Below are 24,422 nucleotides of genomic sequence, written 5' to 3'. Positions count from 1 at the left end.
TAAGGAGAATTTTCTCTGGAATTTTAACTGTAATTATGCTTTACTAATATGGGGAAATCTTTTTTCAGACTGGAAACTATAACATCAACTGAGTTAGGTGCACCAAGACTGTATGAGTAAAGATGCAATATTCTTTGTGGAAAGATTCCACCAATATCTCCAAAGTTGCATCTGTAAGCTCTGATAATCTTATGTCTGTGTCATCCATGGAGGCCAAATCATGTGGCTGAGCCAGTTATATGTACTGGGAATGATGAAAATGCAGAAGTGGTAGTGATTTGTTAAAAGATGGATATCAAGTGGAAGGACCAACAGCCAAATTGAGATGTTTGGACATGAACCTTTTGGGTTTTTATTGATGATTGATTGATTGATTTTCTATGCATAATAACAGCAGAGTGGTGTAAGGGAACCACTAGTGAGTTCTATGCACATGACTTGGATTTGATAAAAATCACAGTGAAGTAGAAAGAACTGAACTCTAGGTCCAGACAGGACTCGTGTAAACTTTTGACTCCACCAATTAAGATTGTGTGACTTTGGGTTATGTAATCTCTAAGAGCTGCAATTTCCTTGTTGGCTAAATGGTCCTAATTATAACTACCTTGCAGCACTCTGGAGAGAACATGACATCATATTTTTCCATAGTTCCTGGCATTATCAGGGCTCTATAAATATTGATAGGGATGATTCCAATTGGAAAAATCATCCTCTTTGAACTATTATCTTCACGTGTAAAATGGAGATGGTAGCACATCTGTCAATGAGCAGTCAAGCAGTTCAAGTGAGATAATAATGTATATAAAAAGAGCTTTCTAGAATGCAAAGACTGATGTTATTTTTCTTCGTATAAAAGTAGTCATTCAAGGGATATTAGTAGCCACCATTCATTAAGCATCTGATCATGCTGTTTCACTCATGTTCTGTTCATCCCAGAGTGAGGTGAGGATTCTTGCCTGGGGATTATGGGGATGGTCAGCACATGACACTGGGCAGATGGGATCGACAGCAATTTGTCAGTCACAAGTACTATACTCACAGTCCAGGGAAAGTTATACCTCTGGATAACACTGAGCTTGAGAGCAGATTACACTAGTAGAGATTGATGTGGGCTTTGTTCCCATGGAAGGATGTGATTGGCTTGTTTGAACAATTTTATGGGCTGGCACAGAATGAAAACCCACTAGTAGTTACTAAGAGACAAGTAGGCACTGCACTTGTTCCCTTTGGAAAAGAGAGTCACTTGTGTAGGAGACCTTATCAGCTAGAGCAGGGAAAAGGAACTCGTGTTTATGCCATTGAAGGCCCTCCTGGCTTCTCCCAAGTGTCAAGGCAGCACACAGTGTTGAGCTTTAAAGGCTAGGCATGGTGGATCGTGCCTGTAATCCTAGCACTCTGGGAGGCCGAGGCAGGAGGTTCCCTTGATGTTAGGAGGTCAAGACCAGCCTAACCAACAGGGTAACCTTGTCTCTACCAAAGATAGAAAAATTAGCTGAGCATTGTGTTGAGTACCTGTAGTTCCAGCTACTTAGGAGGCTGAGGCAGGAGAATCACTTGAGCCCAGGAACTTGAGGTTGCTGTGAGCTAGACTGAGGCCATTGTACTCTAGCCTGATCAGAATGAGATGCTATGTCAAAAACAAACAAACAAACAAACAAAAAAATACATATATATATATATGGCTTTAATTTTAGACTTTTCTATGTGCCAGGGAATTTAAGTCTTTCAAAGGTGGATATTATGACCTGCATATTTGTATTGCCTTAAACTTCACATATTGAAATCCTAACTCCCAAGGTGATATTTTTAGGAGGTGGGGCCTTTTGGACTCTGCCCTCATGACTGGGGATTAGTGCCCTTATAAATGAGACACTAGGAAGCTGGCTTGTCCCTTCCATCATGTGAGGACACAGTGAGAAGGTGCAGACTGGGGAAATGGGCCTTCACCAAACATGGAATCTGTGGGAGCCTCAATCCTCTGCTTCCCAGCCTCCAGAACTGTGAGCAATACATTCTGTCATTCACAAGCCACCTAGTGTAGAGTGTTTTGTTATAGCGGCCCGACTAGATTTAGACAAGAAAAATTCCAATCTCCCCCTTTTACAGCTGAGGAAACTGGGGTATGTGGTGGACCAGCCATGTAGTAGCTGGCCTCTGAGCCAGGGATGGAGCTCGTGCTGGGAAACTGGCAAGGTAGTGACCCTCTTCCTCAGCTGTCATGAAGGATCTGCTGGCGTAGAGAAGGATGGCACTAGAGTGGTGTGAGACTCCAGGTGAGAGTCTATCAGAGCTGTCCCTGTGGTGCAGGGGTGACAATGAATGCCCACCAGACACTGTGGACTTAAAAGTGTCCAGACTTGACACAGCTCATGTAAACAAATACACACGGACAGATGCAGAAGGCTCAGGACCAAGGACAAACTAGGGAGTGCTGGGGACCACAGTGCACTGGCAGCACACGCGCCTTCCCAGAGGGATGGCCGCTACTGGGTCCTAGCTGACTGTGCCACATGTGGAAGCAAGACGGACGTTCCCAGTTATTGGGATGTTTGGAGGGAAGCTGGAAATCTGAGCTGAAATGTGAGGCAGCTCTACTTCAAAGGCTGGCCACAATAGGATTGAAAAGTATATTGTAGAGGCCACACTGCGAAGGTGAAGATAACATGTCTGCAGGCTGCACTCGCTGCCCTGCTCTGAGCTGCGGAGCAGGTGATGGTAGAGGGACTGCCCGGGGCCCTTCTGCAGCTGTGGCCTGGACTTCTACGGGGCATGTTTTTGGCTGATGTGCTAAGTGGCAGACTTGCGGGCATTCTCCTTTCAAAATGCGACCATTTGTTCTGCACAGCCCTGGCTTTAGGCTTCGCCAGTCTGGAGGCACATCCGCCTTTACACTGATCTCAATCCCTGACCTGCTCCCTACTTTTTCCTAACTCTTTTGGTCTTTTCCCAGGGCTGGTGTGCTCCTAAGTTTAAGAGGCAGTGTAGTGTAGTGGTGAACAGTCTAGGCTTGCATCTTTGATCTTCTGTCCACTACCCTATGAGCAAGAGTGTGTTTCTTCCCCTCTCTGTTCCAGGTATCTATAAAATAGAAATAATAATTTGATCTACCTCCAACGGTGGCTTGAGAATTAGAAAGGATAATAGGCTAGGCACCTATAGTTCAGTGATTAGGGCACCGGTCACGTACACTGGGGCTGGCGGATTCAAACCAGGTCTGGGCCTGCTAAACAACAATGACAACTGCAACAAAAAAATAGCTGAGTATTGTGGCAGGCATCTGTAGTCCTGGTTACTTGGGAGGCTGAGGCAAGAGAATCGTTTAAGCTCAAGAGTTTGAGGTTACTGTGAGCTATGATGCCATGGCACTTTATCAAGGGCGTTATAATGAGACTCTATAAAAAAAAAGATAATCAATATTTAGGACATGGGAAAATATCTGAGATATATAGTAAGTGATTTACAAATGTTAGTTATCACCATTCACATTTTTTCCCTGTCCCATCACTTGGAGTGTCTACTTGCTGCTTCTGATGCATTAGCCCCCAGGACAATTCACTTTTTGTTGCCCACAGCCCTCAGAATGCCAAGGCTGCATTCTTTTATTCATTCAGAAAATATTTTTTGAGGGCCCACTATGTGCCAGGTTCCTTTCTAGGCACTGGGGAATCATCAACTGTGAGAAAGATAGAGAAGAAGCTTATATTTCTACTGCACAAGACTGACAGTAATCATACGACCAAATAAATGAACAGAATCATTTCCAAGTGCTTACTGCTGTGAAGAAAAAGAAACTGGCGATGTGACAGTGAGTGAATAGATGTCTACTTTAGGTGCTCGTGATGTTTGAATAACAGGGACGTATCTTTTCATTTAAAAATCTGAAGGAAGAGTGTTCTTAGCTCACAGAACAGCAAGTACAAAGGTCCTGAGGCAGGAATAAGCTCGGCTTGTCCAAGGAAAAGGTAAGAAGAGGTCAGAGTGGCTGGAGTACAAAGAAGAAAAGGGGGAGGACAAGCCAGGGGCCACATCACACGGGCTTTAGAGTCCAAGTCAAAGAGTTCAGTTATATTTTATGCCCCAAGTAGAGGATTCGTAGCCAGGGAGTGATGTGTCAAGACCTGATTTATATTTGCATGTCAAATGGTCACTCTTGCTGCAGAGTGAAGGACAGACTCTCCAATAGGAGGGAAGGCAGAAGGGCCATCAGCCACAAAGAGGACTACCGTGCAACAGGTAGGGGAGGCAGGGAGAATGGTTCTTCCCAAATTATTTTTTTTATTCATTCATTCATTCATTTATTAAACAGCTCTTGCATGCCTGCTACATGTCAGCAATGTGTTAGGCATTGGGAGTCCATTGATACATCAAATTGTCGTGAGTTCTGCTATCTTTGAGCTTTCAATCAAATGTCCCTTTTGGTTTCCTGGATCCTAAAGCAGTGGCTGTGTGTACATGATGCTTCATGAACGTCTTCGATCTCGGCTGTCACACTCTTTTCCCCCCTCTTTTCCCTAGGCACCTTCCCTACAAGTCCCTACCTCCCTCAGCAAAACACAAGGTATGTAAATGAAGGGTGCAAAATGGGTATGGAGGCGGGAGGAGGTGCCTGAGCGTACTGCTGGAAGCATAGAATCTCACCAAAGCCTGTACTTGTTTGTGAGCATCAGACTATTGGGGGATGAGGGAGGTTCTACCTCTAGGTGACCATGGAAGGAATCATGGGTCATAAAAGTGATCTTTACTTCTGATCTGTTTTCAATGAGGTCAAACATTTTTTAAAAAGATGATTTTTTAATGTAATGAAACAATATTCCTTCACATTAAAGAACACTTTGTTAGATTTAATTCACAACTACAGGTGCTTGCATGAAATATGGGGAGTAACTGTGTTTCTCAAATGTTAAAGAAAATGGGCAATCTGCTTTCTTCAAATGATAGTAGGCACCTAATGATTGTTCTTTCACTGTCGTATAGAGGATGGCGACAAGACCTGCTGAGAAAGTCTGACAGATGGGCTAGGCAAATCTACAGCTTCTTTACAGAAAAGAAATGTCAGTTACACTGTTGAAGGGAGACAGAGAGAGAGACTTCCAATTGTAAGGAAGTATCCGGGAATGGATCAATGCCCATAGGAGGGTCTAGGTGCCAGGGACCTACTCATCTGCAGCCAACAAAGATGTGAGAATTCTGGCGAAAGGACAAGTGAAAAAATCAGTTTAAACCATTCTCAGATTCTTTCTTCCCACGACAACGGGATCCTTTTCTCAGAATATTTTGCAGAGATGTGATATGCAGAAGAGGGAAAAGAGAATCTGTTTTGAAAGTGGGAGGGTATTAGGGCTCAGCCTGTTGCTATCTATCCCACTCCAGGTAAGTCTCGGAGCTTTAGTCTTCCCAGGAACATAGTTGGGACCCTATTGTTTTAAACCACTCTTGAGAACAAAGATTGTGTTAATCCTTCCCGCCCGATGCCCCACTCTAAATTTTATTGAGAGTATATCATATCGTAGGCACTTAGCTGAGGAAGCAATTCACATTCACAGCCTTGCATGTGGTCCCATGAATTAAGTATTGTTATCCCTGTTGTCGAAATGAGGAGACTGAAGCTCAGGGTGGTTTGATTGTGTGCCCAAAGCCACACAGTGGCTAAGGGGCAGATCTTGGCCTCACACTCAGAGCTGACACCGAAGTTCTCGTTTTAACTAACAAACTCTACTTTCTCTCTCTCTTTCATCAGCTGGTCAGTTGTCATCCAAAGCAGAGTGTTTGAAGGAATGCTTACAGAAAGGAGACAGGGAGGAGGACGAGGAGGAAGAAAGAGTAATGTGGAGGAGGAGAGGCAGAGGGAAGGGTAGAACTTCAGCCAGTGACAAAGAGGAAATTAGTGTAAAGTGATAAAAACCCAAGGAACCAAGTGTCAAGAAAGGAAATTCCTTGGAAAATCCAAAGAGAGACAATCTGTGGCGAGAAGAGAGGAAGAGGTGGGCTCGGAGGCATGCTTTCTACTTACCAGTCACCAAAAGGCCAGGATTTCAGCTGGGACTCCTTAGTTTCTATTTTGATGTGACCACTTAGTCATTTAAAATTGGGTTAATTTTCACCAACCAGGAGATGGGCCCAGGACTCAGGACTTCTGCTGCTAACTGGAGGTGGGTGGTCCGTCTTTTGGGGCATTGCCCTGCTAGTCTGGATGGTGGCTCTTCACACCATCAAGCCACAAACGCAAACCATCGGTCCCCCCAAACCACCCACTGGCTGAAGTTTTAGCAAGGTTGCTGAGATGACTGGTTGGGTTGGGGGTTCCTGAGACAACAGTGACCAGATCCAGGGAAGAACCTGGAAGCAAAGAACCTGGCTGTGGGATGTCTTGTTCTCCAAAAGAACAAAGCTAGGAAAAGAAACCAGTGAGTGAGCTGCTGGCTTCTTTGTGATGACAGGTCTCCACCATTTGTGGAAGTCAGTTGCTGAGATGAGGAGTATCCATGCTGTACACCACCCAGGTTTGGGGTAGAGTTGGTGACATAGCTCATGCTCCTGTCATTGGCCAACTAAGCGAGTGACTGCTGGGTGGAAAGCCTGGCCTTCTGATGAAGCACGGTTCATATCCTCATCCTCTGCCTCCCCCTCACCTCTCTGAAACACCCCAACCAAATCTGCTCCTTCTTTCCTTTTCTCAGGTAAGGGATGTGGCATCACCAGGTGGGAGTGTAGGAGAACATGTTGGGTCTTCTGAGAAGGACAGGACAGAAACCTTTGTTAAAGACCTCCTGTATCCCAGGCAATTCACATGCCTTCTCTGATCAGATTCTCTCCCCGCTCTAAGCTAGGCAGTATTAACCCCATTTTGTAGGAGAATTCAGAGAGATTACATTGTCTATGCAATTAAAAAAGACTTTTTTGCACCCCTTTCTCCTGTAGGTGCTTTGAACCTGTAGAAGGCATTTGTTGGTAAAGTGCTTAGTCCCAGCTGAAGGGCACTCAAGGCTGGACACCAGCTCTGGTAGGGCCACCGTGGAAGCCACCCAGATAACATAGGAGTCAGCTGGGAATGGGATAGCAGGGAGAGGAGGAGGAGGGAATGGAAGGAGCATTTAAAGACATTCAGAGTCAGGGAGAACACCATTGCCTTGTAAGCAAAAGAAAGCCAAAACTTTCCAGTTTACAGCCTCCTGACTAGATCGTCCTGAGGTCCTTTTGAATTCTAATGTTTGTTTGTTTGCCTATTTGTTCTGGCTTCCCTCAAACCTAGCACACCCTGGTCTATTCTCTTTGGATTCTGCTTTCTCTTGGTAGGAGTGGGTGGTAGATTAGGGTGAGCTAATCCAATAAACCAACCTTACTAATGGGCAAATTAGCTAATGGGCGCCTCCTCTCATGACTTAGCCGCCCAAAGTGGGCTGAAGCTCATCCCTCTGATGTTGGACCCAGGGGATCAACAAACGACGAGGATTCACGCTGTGCCCAGCACCCCTGCAACTACACCGTGGGGCAGTTTCTTGGTCTCCTCTATGCCAACAGCAGGATGCACAGGAACTGGCAAGTGACCCAGCCTTGTTTCCCTTCAACAGTGACATTAATATGATGGCTAGAGCCTAATTATTGGGATAAAAACTCTGGATTTCTGCATCATACAGTGGCCCCATGAGAGACGTGGCGGCAGAAGGAACTACAGCAATGTTAACAATTTCGTTTGATCACACTGTAAACTCCTAATAAATATACAAATACCTTTTTAGAAGTTAAAAAATACATGTGGTGAAAAAGAAAAAGGACACAAAAAGTAAAACTTCTGGCTGGGTGTGGGAGCGCATGCCCAGCACTATGGGAGGCTGAAGTGGGGGGAACTCAAGAGTTCAAGACCAGGGGCGGCGCCTGTGGCTCAAAAGGGTAGGGTGCCAGTCCCATGTGCTGGAGGTGGTGGGTTCAAACCCAGCCCCAGCCAAAAACAAGAGTTCAAGACCAGGCTGAGCAAGAGTGAGACCTTGTCTCTGCTAAAAATAGAAAAACTAGCTGGATATCATGGCAGGCACCTATAGACCCAGCTACTTGGGAGGCTGAGGCAAGAGAATTGCTTAAGCTCAAAAATTTGAGGTTGCTGTGATGCCATGACACTCTACCTAGGACAACAGAGTGAGACTTTATCTCAAAAAAAAAAGGTTAAACTTTTCATCACCCAGCCCCAAACTCCCAGGCTTATTCCCCTATAGGAGTGATTTTCAACTGGTGTGCCGTGAAAACTTTTAAAGATCATTAGTTAAATGATTTCCTAAAGAAGTTCAAAGCACAGTAAGTATAGTCTTTTTTTTTGGTCAACATAATTTAAGTGTGCTGTGGAAATTTAACTATAGGTTCAAGTGTGCTGTGAGATAAAAAAGGTCAAAAAACACTGACCTACAGGAACTAGGTTAATTTCTTCTTTTCTTTGTTAGTCATGTGTTAGCCACTTTAAAATAAAATGTGATGAAAACTCAATTACAAGAGTTCAAAAAGGCATAAATACCTGAGCTAAGGAAGATCATCTATAGCTTGAATATTCTATCTCCAGAAGAACTAACAAGAAACTAACCCCATCTTCTTTCCTGCACGCCCTCCCTGGGCTAAGAATTGTGCCCACAGTGCGGTCTCCTTCTCATGCCAGGTCTCCTTCTCTCCTGGCTTTCTCAATCTACTAGTATGGAATCCTCACCTTTTCCATTTCAGAAAATGCCTTTTTCTGAAAAAAATAAATCTTTTATAAGTGGCTGACCCTTCAGTGTAGAAAAAAAGAAATCACAACAAATAAAGAATTTGGGATCTGGAAGGAATTTTCTATAATTGTGGAAGTGGAAAAGCAAATAGACCCACTACTTTATGTTGGTATAACATTTTAGGGGTTATAAGGAGTTTTCGCTGTTCATTCTTCCCCTTGCCCCTCAGGCCAGCTCCTGTCTGGGTGCAGAGGTGAACAGTACTATTTCCACCGTACAGACAAGGACAGCAAGCGTCCTACAGGTTGGCTGACTTCCCTGCCAGCAGTGTGCCTGCCCCCGGGACAGGCCGTGGGAGGCCTTATACCTCTCTGACATCGATCTCAGGCCCCGTGGGAGACAGACAGCCTGTGAGGCAATTCCCAGACACCTCACATTGCAATACTTGGGGTGCTGGCTGTTTTGCATAAGCTGACGGCCAGCTCTGGCTCAGGTGCACTGCTGACTCCATTTTCCAGGTTTAGCTTGGCTCCTGGGCCTGGGCTTCCCAGGCATGAAAATGACATTCCCTTTGCTTGGAGCCAAGGAGCAAGTGGAGCTCTTGGCACTCAGCTAGCACGGGCTCTTTCCAGTACTCAGCCTTGCAGACGGCAGCCACCTTCTCCACCTTCTTTCCCTCTGCCGTCCTTCAGCCTTCCCTTAAGTCTTGCCCCTCATGTGAAAGGAGATGCCTGTTTTCCTTTCCCTATGTGAAGGTAAGGGGCAAAGGGGAGGAAAATGGCAAGAAAGTTAGGGTAGATCCTTTGTGCAGCTGCTCTGCTAAGGATGTGGGTAGAGACCCAAAGGGGGACACGGTCACTTTTGAGGACTTCACAGCTTGGGAGGGGGGCAGGTGGTCAGACACATAGCAAAGTGAATGGGCAAGCAATTGTGCTGGGTTTCAAGCAACACATCATCAGAGTAACAGAGATTTAAGCAAGAGTCTTCTTTCCTTCCAATTCCTTGAAATTCGGAGCTGGGTGGCCCAGGGCTGGTGTGGGAGCTCTGTGATGTCCCCAGGAACTCAGGCTCCTTCTGTTCTTCCAGAAGTATTAGTAGTAGTGTTTTGTGGTCGTGAATAAGATGGCTGTTGGAGATCCACACTGCATGTCTCAGGCTGGAAGGAGAAAGGGGACAATGTGACAGGATTTTAACGGGATATACCCTTTTCACTTTCCTGAAAGCCTCCCCCCACGATATTGACTTACATTTCATCAGCTACCCTATTTGTAAAGGAGGATAGGATGTGTTTTGTTTTATCAGCTTTTTTTACCACCCTTTTTTTTGATGGACACATTTGTTATCCTGAAGGATGAGAAGGAGGGTTGGGGAGATTACTAGGAATCTCAGCTAATCTGGGCAATTTTAGTGCCTTGTGGTGTGCTCTGATGAATAGATATATAATGAATTAATTTCTCAAATAATTAAACCTCTCTTATTTTCAAACTGGAGACAATAATAACACCTACTGAAGTATATGCCTTAAAAAAGCATAAAAAAGTAAAGTAAATCCCTATACAATAACTCAACTTTATAGGATTGTTTTGAAGGTTCAATGAGAAAATGTATGTCCAAGGCTTAGAGCTCTGGGAGTATGCCATAAGTGCCCAATAAATGTTAATTGTGATGAGCACAGCAGATGGTGATGGTCCTGAAATCAGACTCTGAGTTTGTATCCCACGGTCAGCACTGAGTGCCAGGCCATGGGCACGCTCCTGTGATTCCGTTTCTTCAATGGCAAAACAGTAGGATGAGAGATGGCCTCTCTGTCACTATCAGACTGAGAAAATCCATGGAGACTGCTTAATGCATTGCTGACTGGTCACAAGTTACTCAGTAACATGGATAATTTGTGAGTAAAATTGCGGGTCAACAATGTATTATCATAGTAGCTATTCCCCCGATTCATCTCTCCTGGTCTCAATTCCCAGTTGTCCCAAATTCGGCCTATTTATTCTTTCTCCCTTCCTCATCGCTCAACTGCTTATAATACAGAATCCCTTAGTGCCTTTAACAGGGTGTGCAGCATGCCCTAGGCACTCAAAGAATGTTCATTATGATTATGGAAGCATGGAGAAGGGGCGAGTAGCATAGGCTCCACCAGGCATGGCCTGTCAGGTCAGGCTTCCTGGGCAAGGGGTCTGGAGCTGTGTTTTAGCAAATGTAAAGGAGACAGCCTGGGAAGAGGGTGGGGGAGGGCAGCACAAGCCAGCCCACAGCATGGAGTGAAAGATGGCGTGCTCTGGGGCTGCCCCAAGGAGGGGCATGGTACAAGCTAGTTGAGGTGGAGATAGTGTTTGGGGCCAGGCTGAGAGGCTGAGAACCTGTGGGAGCTGAGCCTGCTACTCTGATCTCCTGGGACGGGTTTCTGAAGGTGGATGAGATCATAGTCACAGATAAGGAATTAGCTTGTTTGAACAATGCTCCATTTATTGGCATCTGCAAACTACCACCTGTTAACCAAAGGCCCCAGGCTCAAACGCTGGCCAGGATCCTCTGGGAATAAGCTATTAATCAACTAATGACTTCCACTTTGGCAGAGAAGGAAATGCTAATAGCTTGAGGCTGATCTGATGACTGGGGAAATGGAAAGGCTGTGGTGAGTTCTCCCAGGGATGAAACAAGTTGCCTCCAGGTTTCCAACAGGGCTTTATTCCCCATTAGCAGATAAGCACAGATTTGTTTATTGAATTTCCCTAGAGATTGAGTTGTTGAAGCAGCTGCAGAGGTGAATTCTGAGGTGGGAGAACAGGCAGAGGATAGGACAAGAAGTGCTGGGATGACAATTGTGCACCGACCCTACAGAACCACAGAGGGGACACGGGCAGCTTGTTCCTCAGCGGAGTTTGGGTAGAGATCCTTGACACGAGTCCCGAGTCATGGGGGCCAGTGGCACCTCCGACCCCAAGTTCCCAGAAGCTGCACGTGGCGTTCTGTAACATGGCTAATGACACGCGCTCTGCTGGTATCACCAAGCCCGCGCTCTGCTGGTTGATGATTGAACGAGAAAACGTGTCTGCGGAGACACTTTGTAAGGAGAACCTAAAATAAAATCCTTTCCCGGCCATCTCTCAGACTTCCCAGCAGACTACAGAGCATGCTGGGCTCTTTCCCGTCCCTGTACATTGATAGGTATTTCTTTTTCTGTCTAGAGCATTCTCCAGCCTGTGGCTTGTTTGGCCTTATCTCAGCTTCCACGCCGCTTCCTCTGAAAGGCTTTCCTTGTCTATGGAGAATGGATACTTCTTGGTGTAGTGGATGTTAAGACACAGGCTGACCACTCACAGGCTCAAGTTCAGCTCTGACACATACCAACTGATTGACCTTGCATAATCACCTAACTTCTCTGTGCCTCAATTTCCACATCCATATGATGGAGATAAAGTTATTATGGAGAAAGGGTGAGGTTAATAGGTGTTGGCTATTGTTACTATTTGTCAGGGCAATTTGTTTCCTTTCTAGTGGTAACTGTGGTCTGTAACTAATTAATCTGTATATGTGTCTGTTACCTGATCCCTACCCCCTTCCATAGTGTGCTCTAAGTGAGAGCAGTGACTGTGTCTTCCTCACCCATTCTTATACATTATGTACATAGTACAGTGCCTGGCAGCTTACAGATGCTCAGGACATAGTTGTTGGACCGATGAGTGGGTAAAGAAAATATGGCATATTCATGTACCAGGTGTACCACACACACACCACAGAATACCACTTGGCCCAGAGGAAAAAAAATAATGTCTCGTGCACCAACTTGGATAGAACTGGAGGCCATCATCCCGAGTGAAGTAATGCAGGATCAGAAAAAGAAATGCCACATGTTCGCATGTATAAGTGGGAGCTAAATTGTGGCTATGGGAGAACACACAGACTGGTATAAGGGCCACTGGAGACTCAAAAGGAAGGAGGGTGGGTCAGGGTGAGGGATGAAAAATTACCTATGGGGTACAAAGTACATGGATGATGGGTACAGAATATACCGTACGATATAGATTTGTAATGGAATTCGGCTTGTAAAACCCCCAAATATATTAGGGGGAAAAAAAAGATATGGTTGTTGGCTGAGGACTTCACTGAATGAGTATTTCCCAGAAGCCTCCACAGCCCATCCCCAGGGGCAAGATGGCCTGGCCCCATGGGTGACTGAGACAGCCCTGGAGCTTGTCAGAGGATCCCGCTTTGCATTTCATCCTCCCCTTTGCAGGCTGTCCCTGAGTCATGAAACGGCACTGAAATCCCGCGACACTCAGGTGCTTCCCCTCCCACCAGCCTAGTATTTGACCACAAAAGGGGGAAGAAAAAAATCAGAGAAAAAGAGCAAAAGAGGAGTTCTAAACCGCATGATTCTTGGGACAGAGAAATGAGCGGTCCTTTCCCCAGAGTCATGTGAGGGCATTGCAGGAGTCACGAGGGTGTTCCTCCCTGAGCCAGGCTCTGGGGGGTGGCGAGGAAGCAGGGGCCCCAGCCCAGCTGTTGGCAGCTGCCTTTTTCCCATTTCTGCCCTTGAGTTGCTGTGAAACTTTTGATGAGTCACTTTACCTTTCTGGGTCTCATCAGTGCCCTCATCTACAAATTAAGGGTATTGGAATAGATGATGAAAAGAAGAGTGGTTTGACAATTCTGGTTTGACTGGTAGACCTGATACAATTATTAACCTCTTTCATTCTCTAAGCGGCCAGTATGAATAACAAATTACAAGATTAGTTTGATGCAAATCTCTTTCAGTCGTAGGATTTTATCTTTTAAAAAATAACTTTTTCTTTTCCTGACTGCCCACCCCTGCCATACCCCTGCTCCCAGATCCATGCTCTAAGCAGCTTCCTGTCTGGGGTGCTGCCTTCCAAAGACCAAAGACCTTGCCACTTGGCCATCTCCCCTGTCTGGCTTCCAGTGGGGCTTGGTGATGGGAGCATCAGCACAGTAGGGTAAAAGAGAGAAGCGGGGACTTAGTCCTTCCTCACCCCCTTCACTGTGTTCTCAGAAGTGGCTGCTTCTGGCACCCCCGGCTTTCCTGGGCTGAGCTCAGGATGAGGAAAGAAGCCTCTTTTCCTAGCCTTTATGCCTGCGGGTGGCAATGCCTTCCCAGGGTGTATTTCCATTCCTCTGCTCCCTTAATTCTAGCCACACCTCTGTATGTAGTCCCCTCCTCTAACTCTCTCCAGTTAAACCTCCTTGTGCTGACCATTTTCTGCTGGTACTTGGACAGATATAGATTCTTTGACACTCTGACCCAACCTTCCCTTGGACACTGTGCTCCCTAATACAGAAAAAACGTACTGAAACATAACTGCCTCATTGCTGAGTACGGTTTTCTAGGCTGGTGAGGGGACGGTAGACTGGTCTATGGTATAACTGGCAGCATAAATGAGGGGTGGGGGCACGATGATGGCTTTTTGATCTGTAAGCCTTTTAGGTGCCATTGTCACAGTATGAAAATAAACCCAAGAAACTTACAGTAGGTGCCTGACACCTGACAGGCATTTGAGAAAAGTAAAATTTCCACCCCCAAATTTTACTATGAACATTTCCAAACAATCAGAAAGTTGAAAGATGTGTACATTGAATGGATGTTCAATATCTCCACTGGCTATACTCTGCAATGAACAGTTTGCCATATTTATCCCATATCCATTTAACTAGCTAATCCCCTATCCATCTATCAATTTATCCTGTTTTTTGGATATCCTATTTTTTGTGTTCAAAGCGACATGTGGCACTGTCTTGCTGAGCGGTGTTGGTTATTGTTGTCGCATGTTTTTGGGTGCCCCTGTGATGACAGCTCTGATGTTCATTCCAGAAAGAGTTCCAGAATTACTTTGAAGACCTTGGCATTGGTGCATAGCTTCCTAACGGGAGTACTTCAATGGTGAGCATAGTGCCATTCAGCAGTGAGGTACGTAGCACTTTTTTAAGGATGAGTTCACAAACTCCATTGACCTCTACATTTTTGATATTTTATAAAACTAAAATTATAGCGTACTTATTGTTTTGCACTTTGTTTTTTAAAAATCAACCATTCGTCAAAGGCATTCTTTCTTGTTGATAATAATAGGTCGTCTCAACTCTTTTTAAAGGCTACAGAACTTTCCATATCATGTACCTTCATTTATTTAACCATTTCACACTAGCGGACATTCACACTCTCTCTTTCCATTTTTGGGTTATGATAAACAATACTGCAAGGAAGATCTTTATACGTTTGTTTTGCTCAACAGATATTCTAATAAGTACCACTATGCAGCAGGCATAGCTCTCTCTGCTTGGGAATAATGCAGAAATAAGATAGAGGAGATTTGTGTAGAAATCACATTCTTCTGAAGGAGACAGATAATAAACTAGAAAGCAGCAACAGAGAAAAAATGATTTTTTCTAGTGAAGAAAATAAAACAGTAACACAATAGAGATAGGACGTGCTACTTTACAAACAACTTTTTGGGGGAAGCCTCTTTGCAGTGATGATATTTGAGCTGCAGCCTGAATGAGGAGAAGGGGACAGTGTTGCAAAGTTCTAGGGAGGACATACTGCAAATTTAAAAGCTCTGGGATGGGAGAATGAGCTTGATCTGTTTGAGGAATAGAAACACAGCCGGCACGACTGCAGTTTAGGGTGGGGAATGAAGTTTGAAAGGCAGGACTGGCCAGATCCCACAGGGCCCATGGGTCTTTATTCTTAGTGCAGTATATCAGGTTCTATTCTTATCACTGGATAATCACACAACAGAAGTAGCTCCACCTGAATGGAATATGAACAAAATATTTCATATACCCAGTTAGCTGCAGCATGGAAGATCATCACTTCCCTGTCAGCTATGTGGCACCCTGGAAAGAGAATGGGCATTTGGAGCCAGATCTATGTTCAAATTCCAGCTCAACTGGTATACATCCAAAAGAATTGATAGCATCATCTTGAAGAAGCGTCTGTGCACCAAGTTCAGAGCTGCGCTGAACACAATGTGGACACAACCCAGTCCAGTGACAGATGAATGATAAAGTAATGTGGTATATACATAAAATGGAATATTATTCAGCATTAAAAAGAAAGGGAATTCTGACAGACACTACAACATGAATAACTTTTAAAGATATCATAATCAAAACAAGCCAGTCACTAAAAGACAAAGACTGTGCGATTCCACATGTATAAGGTACCTAGAAAAGTCAAAGTCATAGAGACAGAAAGTAAAGTGGTGGTTACCAGGGGCTGCAGGGGAGGGAGGAACTGGGAGTCGTTAATGAGTGCAGAGTTTCAGTTTTGCAAGATGAACAGAATTCTGGAGGTCAGTTGCACAACGATGTGAATGTATTCGCTACTGTTAAACAGTATGCTTCAAAGTGGTTAAGATGTAAATTTTGTGTTATGTGTTTTTTACCACAATTAAGAATTTTAAAAAGTCCAGGTCCGTCACTTGCTGGTGGTGTGACTTGGCCAGTGTCTCTCCAAGCCTCTGTTTTCTCATAGAGAAAAGGGAGGTGGCAATAGCTCACAGCTCTTTGGAAGACAGACTCTAAGGTGGCCTGATTCTAATCTTCCTTTGCAGAATTTGGAATCTCAGGCTCCCCTGCCTTCTTCCCAGGCAGCAAAGAGAGCTTTGCAGGGGCTCCCAGTCCAGTTGCCCTTCTATGTAATAAGTAGCTGAAAGAACATGTGTTGATTTTTTGGCTTGCTGAATCTACCTGTGTAGCCATGTTCTAAAAGGAACCTTACGGGTAGGCAGCCATGTGCCTGGGATGGAGCAGACATTCCACAAATATTTAAGGAGCAGGTAAACAAACAAAGAGGTTGACACACCTAGCCATGTATTGTGGCAAAACAATTTGCCAGTTCCAAAATACACATATTTTCCCCCTCGTGTTGTGTTGTCATAGTTGCTTTAGAAAACAGCAGACTAAGTCTCAGCGTCTGTATCGGTATTCTATTGCGAGAAAATACATTTCCACAAATAGAGTAATTTAAACCACACACATTTATTATCTTACAGTTTTGCAGATCTTACATAGGTCCAACATGGTCTGGTGGACTAGGATCAAGGTGTCAGCAGGGGTACGTACCCTCCTGAGGGGAGAGTCTGTTTCCTTGCACACTCGAGGTGTTGGCAAAATTGAGTTCTTCCAGCTATAGAACTGAGACCTTTGCTGAATGTCACTGAGGGCCATTCTCAACTTCTGGAGGCCACCCCTATTCCTTGACTCATGGCCACTTCCTCCTTCTTCTAAGCCATCCTTTCTTCCCTTTCATGTCTCTGACTCAGCAGGGAAAAATTTCCCACACTTCAGGACTCATGGGGTGAGAGTGGGCTCAGCTGTGTAACTCAGCAGCATCTCAAGATCCTTACCTTTAGTCCCAGTTGCAAAATCCCCTTTGCTATGTAATGTATTCAAAGATTCTGGGGCTTAGGGCATGAATATATTTGAGGGTGGGTTATTATTCTACCTACGAGAGCATGTCCATTATCACTTTAGAATGCAGTGGCTTCTCAACAGGCAGGTGTCTGTCTCCCAGGAAAGAGCTCCAGGAAAAGATGTGAATGAAAGGGGAATTGGGATGGAGGGGAGTGAGGTGAGGTGCTGACAGCATGTGGCTGGAAGGCCATGTGCCACAGAAAGAGGGTCCTGCTTTTACCAGATCCATGTTGCTCAAAGAAGAAATAGAAATGTCGAGAAAGTTCAACTTTGTCTTGCAATTTCCCTTCAGATGTGTCCTGCCGAGGATAAATCACTCTTCACCTGCTGCGAATAATCCTAATTCCTTTCTCCATGGTTTTCATGAGTTCGTAGATGGTTTATGGGTTCCTCAGTGTAATTATCCCTAAAGGGTGTTGTCTTGGAAGCTTACAGGTGTTATCAGAGGAAGTGTTCCTTGGCTCACCCAGCATTCTCTCACCCATCTCTTGATGTTAGCTGTGCTACTGTTGTGGCTTCTAGAGCAGAGGTTCAGCCGCTATTCAGGGACCTGGTCTTTAGATCACTCTCCCAGGTCTTTAGACCACTTCCAGAGCTCCTCTCCAGAGAATCTAAGACGTTACCCTGACACCATCTTGTCTGTTTCAAGCCTACTTCTTATCTGCCATCCTCTTTCCTCCCCTTTTCTGTTTTTCCCTCTCTTCTCTCTAGTGTTCTGATGTGATGGATCAAATTAATGAAAAAGAATAGAAACCATTTCAATTCAGGAATTAACTCAAAGGTGTGTAAGTTCACTGCTCTAAGCATAACTGTTCTGATAAAAGGAATTTACAACAAAAGGATGTTTTTTGTTTCTTCATGGCTTTGGAGCAACTAGGCATTAAGAGGTCTTGGGGACTGGGGGTTCCCTGGTGCTGTCAATGTAATGCAAGCCAAGGGGAAAGAGTGATCAGGGGACTCCAGGCTGTAGGCACCCTGCAGATGGAGGATGGACGGATGTAATTCTCCAGATGCTGCCATAGTGGAAGCCAAAGTGCCATCAGTGCTAACAGAGGTCAAAACGTTTGGGAACTGTGGTTGTGACACAGAGGAAACTCCCCTTTCCAGTCACACCAACAGGGGTGGCTCTGGGGAGGATGTTCAGAAAATGGGCTAGAGAGGATGAAACCACTAGTGTGCAGCAGCCAAGAAGAGACTACTCCTTGGGAAACCCAACTGGAAGAAAAGTAGTTGAACCAAGAAAAACCACCAGACTTTTTCTCTTGGCTTGAGGTGTTGCATGCCTTTGAGTAATAATCAAATTACTAGTGACAATGATAATATGAGTGTTGAGCAGCAATGGTGTGTTCATCACAGTTTTACATGGATTATCATGATTACGTTACCTAAGTCTTAGAGATGTGAGAGACGGTAGGAGAGTTGGCAAAGGCCACAGAGCATGTCTTCTGGCTGGAATTCAAGTTCAGGTTCACTGATTTAAAAACCGGTTTTCTATTTTCCTTCCTCTCTTTCTTCTTCTTCTATCTTCTTTCTGCATTATTGCCTTTATGGCCCTTTAAAAAAGAATAAAATGTCACCCCCCAGTGGAAATCCTTTTGTGTCCCTCCTCTGTCCCATCTGTGAGCATCTTCTCTGGAAACAGCCCCTCAGTTGAGAGTAGAGAGAGTTCCTCCTGCCCTTCATTGTGTATGTCCATAGCCATAGACAATATAGAGTATTGTATGTTTGAAAAATTTACATGTATGAGAGATAGCTACAAGAATTTACGGAGAAAGAAAGACAAATGGTTGTTAACTATAAGAAAAGATTCACAGCCACATTCAGAAAAGAGAGCAATGCAAATTAGAGCCACATTGAGAAACCATTTTAAAATCTGTCAAATCAGTCTGCACCCCAAATTTGGTAACGGCATATGTGTTTGAGGGCCAAAGAATGTACTCAGCGTTGTCACTAACTCAAAGCACTCAAACTTGGATCGTGGGTGAGTAAATTGGCGTCATCTCTGGAGAGGGCAATTTGACAATCTCTATCAAAACTGCAAATATGCAAAATTACAAAATAAACCCCATTTCTTAGGGTTTGTCCATAGATACGTTTGCACCTGTTCAAAAGCATACAATCTCATGGTTATTCATTGTAGTACTGCTTGTAATAAAAAGACTAGAAAAGAATCCATATATTTATCAATAGGGGAGTGGCTGAATAAATATGGTACCTCCCTGTAATGGAAGCTCATGTGAGCATAAAACAGAATGAAGACATTCTCCATATCAATATGGAACATTTTCAAAGACGTATTTGGTGGGAAAAACCAGCAAGGTACAGAAGACTATGTATAGTATGCTATCTTTTAGGTAGTATATTAATTTTTGTTTGTATTTGCACAAAGCAACTGAAAGTTTATGTGTCAAAATTATGAATAGTTTTGCATGTGGGAAGTGGAAAGATACGTGGAATGAGGGATGGGAGGAAGACTTCTAAATCTATTCCTTAACATTTTTTTCAACCATGTGGACGATTTGTGCTATGTGTTTAAAAACTGAAATAAAGGTGGCGCCTGTGGCTCAAAGGAGTAGGGTGCCGGCCCCATATACCGGAGGTGGTAGGTTCAAACTGGCCCTGGCTAAAAACTGCAAAAAACAAACAAACAAAAAAACTGAAATAAGAACGTTAAAGTGGGGTCACATCATACAAGTAATTCTGTAACCAACCTTTTTTAGTCAGGTATGGGCTATTTCTGAGGCCTGTCTATGTGATGGTGCCCCTGAGTTTTTCATTCATTATGCTGCCTTGACCTGTAGATGCTTATAGCTGGAAAGGCTCTTGAAGGTCACTCGGTTTCCTATTTTCATATGATAGGAGAGAAAAACGAAGTTGCAGAAATGGTAAGTGGCTCCCTGAAAGTGAAGCTGAGGGTCAAAGGCAGGTTTGGGGTTTGACCTCAGGTCTGACTCTGACTCTGACTTGGAGGCGAGGGTTGACTTTCTGCCCCCTGCCCTTAACCAATGCCAAAGTCATCTCCTGGTTCTTAATTGAGTTTTGTAACTTTATGTGTTATCCCAAAATAAGACAAAGATGGACGACACCAGACAACAAAACCCAGTGGTCACTGTTTTATACGACAGCAATCGTTCACATCTCAGGAGAAGTCAGAGATGCTTTGGATTGTGGGATATGGTGGAATAGGAATAGTCAGGGACGCGGTAAACTTTCTGATATCTCCTCCCCCATCTTCCGCTCCAGAAGAAACAAATTAGTTACATTAAAGGAAAAGAAAAAGGCAAACAAAACTAATAACAAAACAACTAGGTTATCACTCGTTCATTTATATGAAGATAGGTTCCTGCCTTCAGTTCAGAAAGGAACTGATTTGAGCTGTACATTAACTTTCCCATCCTATGTTGGATCTTCTTCGACATAATGACTTTCTTGTTCTGCTCTGATGTGGGAAGATGTCCGATACATGTTTTCTTGTTGTCGTTGCATTTGTTGGTGTGCCTCTCATTCCATGACAAGAGGTTACTGACAATGCTGAGTACATTCTTTGGCCTTCAAACGCAGTTGATCGCTGGTTATAGGAAGAAACAGCCTGTTCAATTTGAAAAACTGACAGTTATTTTAGAATGCACAAAGTTTATGGGCATTGTGGACAGAGCTGATCAGTACTGTGGATGTTACGGATTTACAAGGTGGTCCTACAAATGGAAGAAATTATTGCTCTGGTTGATGGAAGCTGCAGTTGTGAACAGCTACATCCTTTACTCATTGGATAAGAAGGAGAGTGGAGAAAAAGCACAAAAACATCTTTCTTACAGGAGAAATCTCATCACTTGGCTTGGAAGCAATGTGAGGGACAGAAATTCAAGAAAAGAGGGAAAGATCATCATCTCCTGACACTGAGGAAGGGCTAAATGGGAAGACACATTTTATAATGCAAAATGAGAAAAAAAAACCACAAAGGATTGCCTGGTTTGCAGCAGAAGAAATGAGAAAGGTGGAAGGAGAGAAACTATTTTCTATAGTGGGACATGCAAGAGGAAGCCTAGACTTCATGCTGGAGATTGCTTCAAGAAGTATCACACTCCAAAAAATTATAAGCAAAAATGAATAAGACCACTTTTAATTATTTTATGTAACCTAAAATAGAAAATAAAATCATCAGGTGAGTTCATATTTATGTTTTTCCCTTTAAAACTGTAGGATAGGCTCAGTGCCTATGGCTCAAGTGACTAAGGCGCCAGCCACATACACCTAAGGTGGCGGGTTCGAATCCAGCCAGGGCCCGCCAAACAATAATGACGGCGTGCTTGCTTCAGCAGCACATATACTAAAATTGGAACGATACAGAGAAGATTAGCTTGGCCCCTGCACAAGGATAACACGCAAATTCCTGAAGTGTTCCATATTTTTTTCTGGTCTCCGAAAAAAAAAAAAAAACAATAATGATGGCTGCAACCAAAAAATAGCCAGGCGTTGTGGCAGGCACCTGTGGTCCCAGCTACTTGGGAGGCTAAGGCAGGAGACTCACTTGAGCCTAGGAGTTGGAGGTTGCTGTGAGCTGTGATGCCATGGCACTCTATCCAGGGGGACAGCTTGAGGCTCTGTCTCAAAAAACAAACCAACAAAAAAAACAAACTGTAGGATAATTACAAAGAGAGAGTTAGGGAGTATGTGGGTGGCAGAAATCTTGGATTGGAAAGGGTTTCAGTGATGACATTGATATGAATATTGTTAATTTAACAAAATCTTATTAGACATTTTGTTGACATAGTGATTGCCCAGGCACTAATCAGCTCAGCAGAATGAATGAGACCTCTGCAGGCAAAGTCGCTTGGTCCATCCCTCTGTCTTCAGGCAGGACTCCGTCAAATCATTCTAACAAATGAAGTCCTTTTAGGATTTACCTTAATAAATGACACCACCCCTTCTGAGTACTCATGATCAGGCACTGTGCCAGAAGTGGCGAGAATACAAAGACCCAGAAGAAATGTACTTTCACCTCAAATTAGGACTAGCAACAATGTGAAGGGGCCCTCCCAAACTTGGAATTATGGCTACGTTTGGGATTTTAACTTAAAATTTTGGGCAAATGTTAGATTCCACTCCATAGTACAAATGTATTTGCTTTAATATCTATAACTGTTTTTTTCCTCCGAAGACTAGTAAAATTGATGCTCCAAGAAGATACACAATGTTGATATGTGTCCTTGGATACTTTCTGCCTGGACCTCAGCCTGGATCTTTCTGTACTCAAGTTTGAGAAGCATAGATTAGCTAAGGGTGAGTAAACATTTTCGTAAGTTTCAGATAATAAATTTTTAAGGCCTTGTGGACCGTACTGTTTTTTGTTATAATGACTCAATTCTGCCATTATATCAAAACAGTCAAAGACAATTCATAAGTAAATTTTCAGAGGTATGTTCTAATAAAACTTTATTTACAAAAACAGACAGATTTGGCTAATGCCTGGATTTGGCCTATATTCTATAGCTCATCAACCCCTGGATTAGACAATAAATTCTCTAAGAATTTATGAAAAGGAATATTTTCAGCCAGGAAAAAATGAGGAAGAAGAGGAGGAACAGATTTTCTATTGGTTGTTGAAGGCTGGGTAGTAATTCAAAGAACAGTAACGGCTTGACAGTATTATTGGTAGAGAACCAGTATAAGCAAAGGCAAATGATTTGGGGCATTGGAAGGGGTTTCAGTGTCATCATTGAAACCCTTTCCAATCCAGGCACAGGGAGGACAGTGAGTAGATCAATTTGATTGCAGGAAGAAACTAATGTCAAAGTGAAACATTCTAAAATGTCATGGCTAGCAGGAACTTTATTGGTCATTTGTTTTCTATTGTATAGATGGGAAAAATTAATGTTAAAAGAGATTTCAGATCTGGAAAGAGGATGAAGAGTGGCATGTCCTGAATATGAGTGTATTTTGTGCTGCTATAACAGAATACCAGAGACTGGGTAAAGCATAGTGAACAGAACGTTATTTGCTTATGATTCTGGAGGCTGGTAAGTCTAAGACTGAGGGATTCCATCTGGTGATTCTGGAGGCTAGTAAGTCCAAGACTGAGGGACTCTGTTTGGTGATTCAGGAGGCTGGTAAGTCCAACACTGAGGGACTACATCTTCTTGCTGCATCATCCCATGGTGAAAGGGCAAAGAGAGGAAGGGAGAGAGAAAAGGGGATTGAACTTGCCCTTTATGAGGCAACAAACTCCTACCAGAGATACCACCACTAATCCATTCATGAAGTCCTGATTACATGTTGTTAAGCTTTGCCCCTGTGGCTCCACTAGGCCCAGTGAAGACTTCAGCTGTAGCTCTGACCCTGGAGTTCTGCTGGACATTGTGCTAGTGGGGTCTCTGCAGTGCTTCTGTCCCTGGGACAAGTCTCTGCCTTTGAAATCCAGGAAGAGGAAGCCTTGGCTCTACAGCTCCTTATTCTCAGAGTCTATAGACTCAGCACCACATGGACACTGCCAAACTTTGCCACTTGCACCTCCCAAGCCACAGTGGAGCAACACTTGAGCCTGGGGTGACTGTGGAGCTCTATGCCAGAATTCAGGGTACAGAGACCTGAGCTGGCCATAGGCAGTGATCCTAGATATCCCAAGAGCACGTTAGGCCTCTCTTTTGACATATGGGGTCTGACAATTAAGTTTGAGGACTTTCCACTGTGCATTTACATTGGGAGCACTGAACAAAAAACTCAGTAAGGTTTCGTAGCCTTGGCATACCAGTATCTCACAACTGTGTTCATGTTGACATGTAGTGGTGTCTTGCCAACTGGCATTCATCATTGTTGTTTCATGTTTTTGTGTACCATACATTGATAGCTCCGATGGTCATTCCAGAACAAGAGTTCCAAAGTTGCTTTAAAGGGTGGACTAGGCACTGGTATTGGTGTATAGCTTCCTAAGGAGAATATTTCAAAGGCGACCATAGTGATATTGAACAATGAGGTATGTAGTACTTTTTCCTAGGATGAGTTCTGGAACTCTTGTATGTCTTGTCACCCTGGGCCTGCAATAGGGAGGGCAGTCCTGCTAATCTCTGAAGTGCCTTCAGGGTCATTCTTTATTGTTCTGGTGAATAACACCTGGCTTTCTTCTATCTGTGATAATCTTCTTATCAAATGGTCCCGTGGCTACACTCTTGGTTTCCTCTCATGAAAATTCTCTTTCATTCTCTACCACCTAGCCAGGGAGAGAATCCTCATCCCTAAGTTACGTTTCCTTTTACTTATAAATTCCATCTTTAAATCATTTCTTTCTTTTCACATTTTACTGTG

At 43.9% G+C, this 24,422-nt stretch overlaps 1 non-coding gene across 1 annotated transcript; it reads left to right on the top strand.

The window, feature by feature from the left end:
* Positions 1-21,426: 21,426 nt before the first annotated feature.
* Positions 21,427-21,533, top strand: LOC111727284. Its single transcript, XR_002774867.1, has one exon. It is a non-coding gene; the product is annotated as a U6 spliceosomal RNA (small nuclear RNA).
* Positions 21,534-24,422: the final 2,889 nt, after the last annotated feature.

This window comes from Otolemur garnettii, unplaced genomic scaffold, assembly GCF_000181295.1.
Source record: "Otolemur garnettii isolate 467f Iridium unplaced genomic scaffold, OtoGar3 scaffold00003, whole genome shotgun sequence".
Lineage (NCBI taxonomy): Eukaryota > Metazoa > Chordata > Mammalia > Primates > Galagidae > Otolemur > Otolemur garnettii.
Note: the sequence above shows the minus strand (reverse complement) of the source record. Positions and strands in the feature narration are given on the sequence as shown.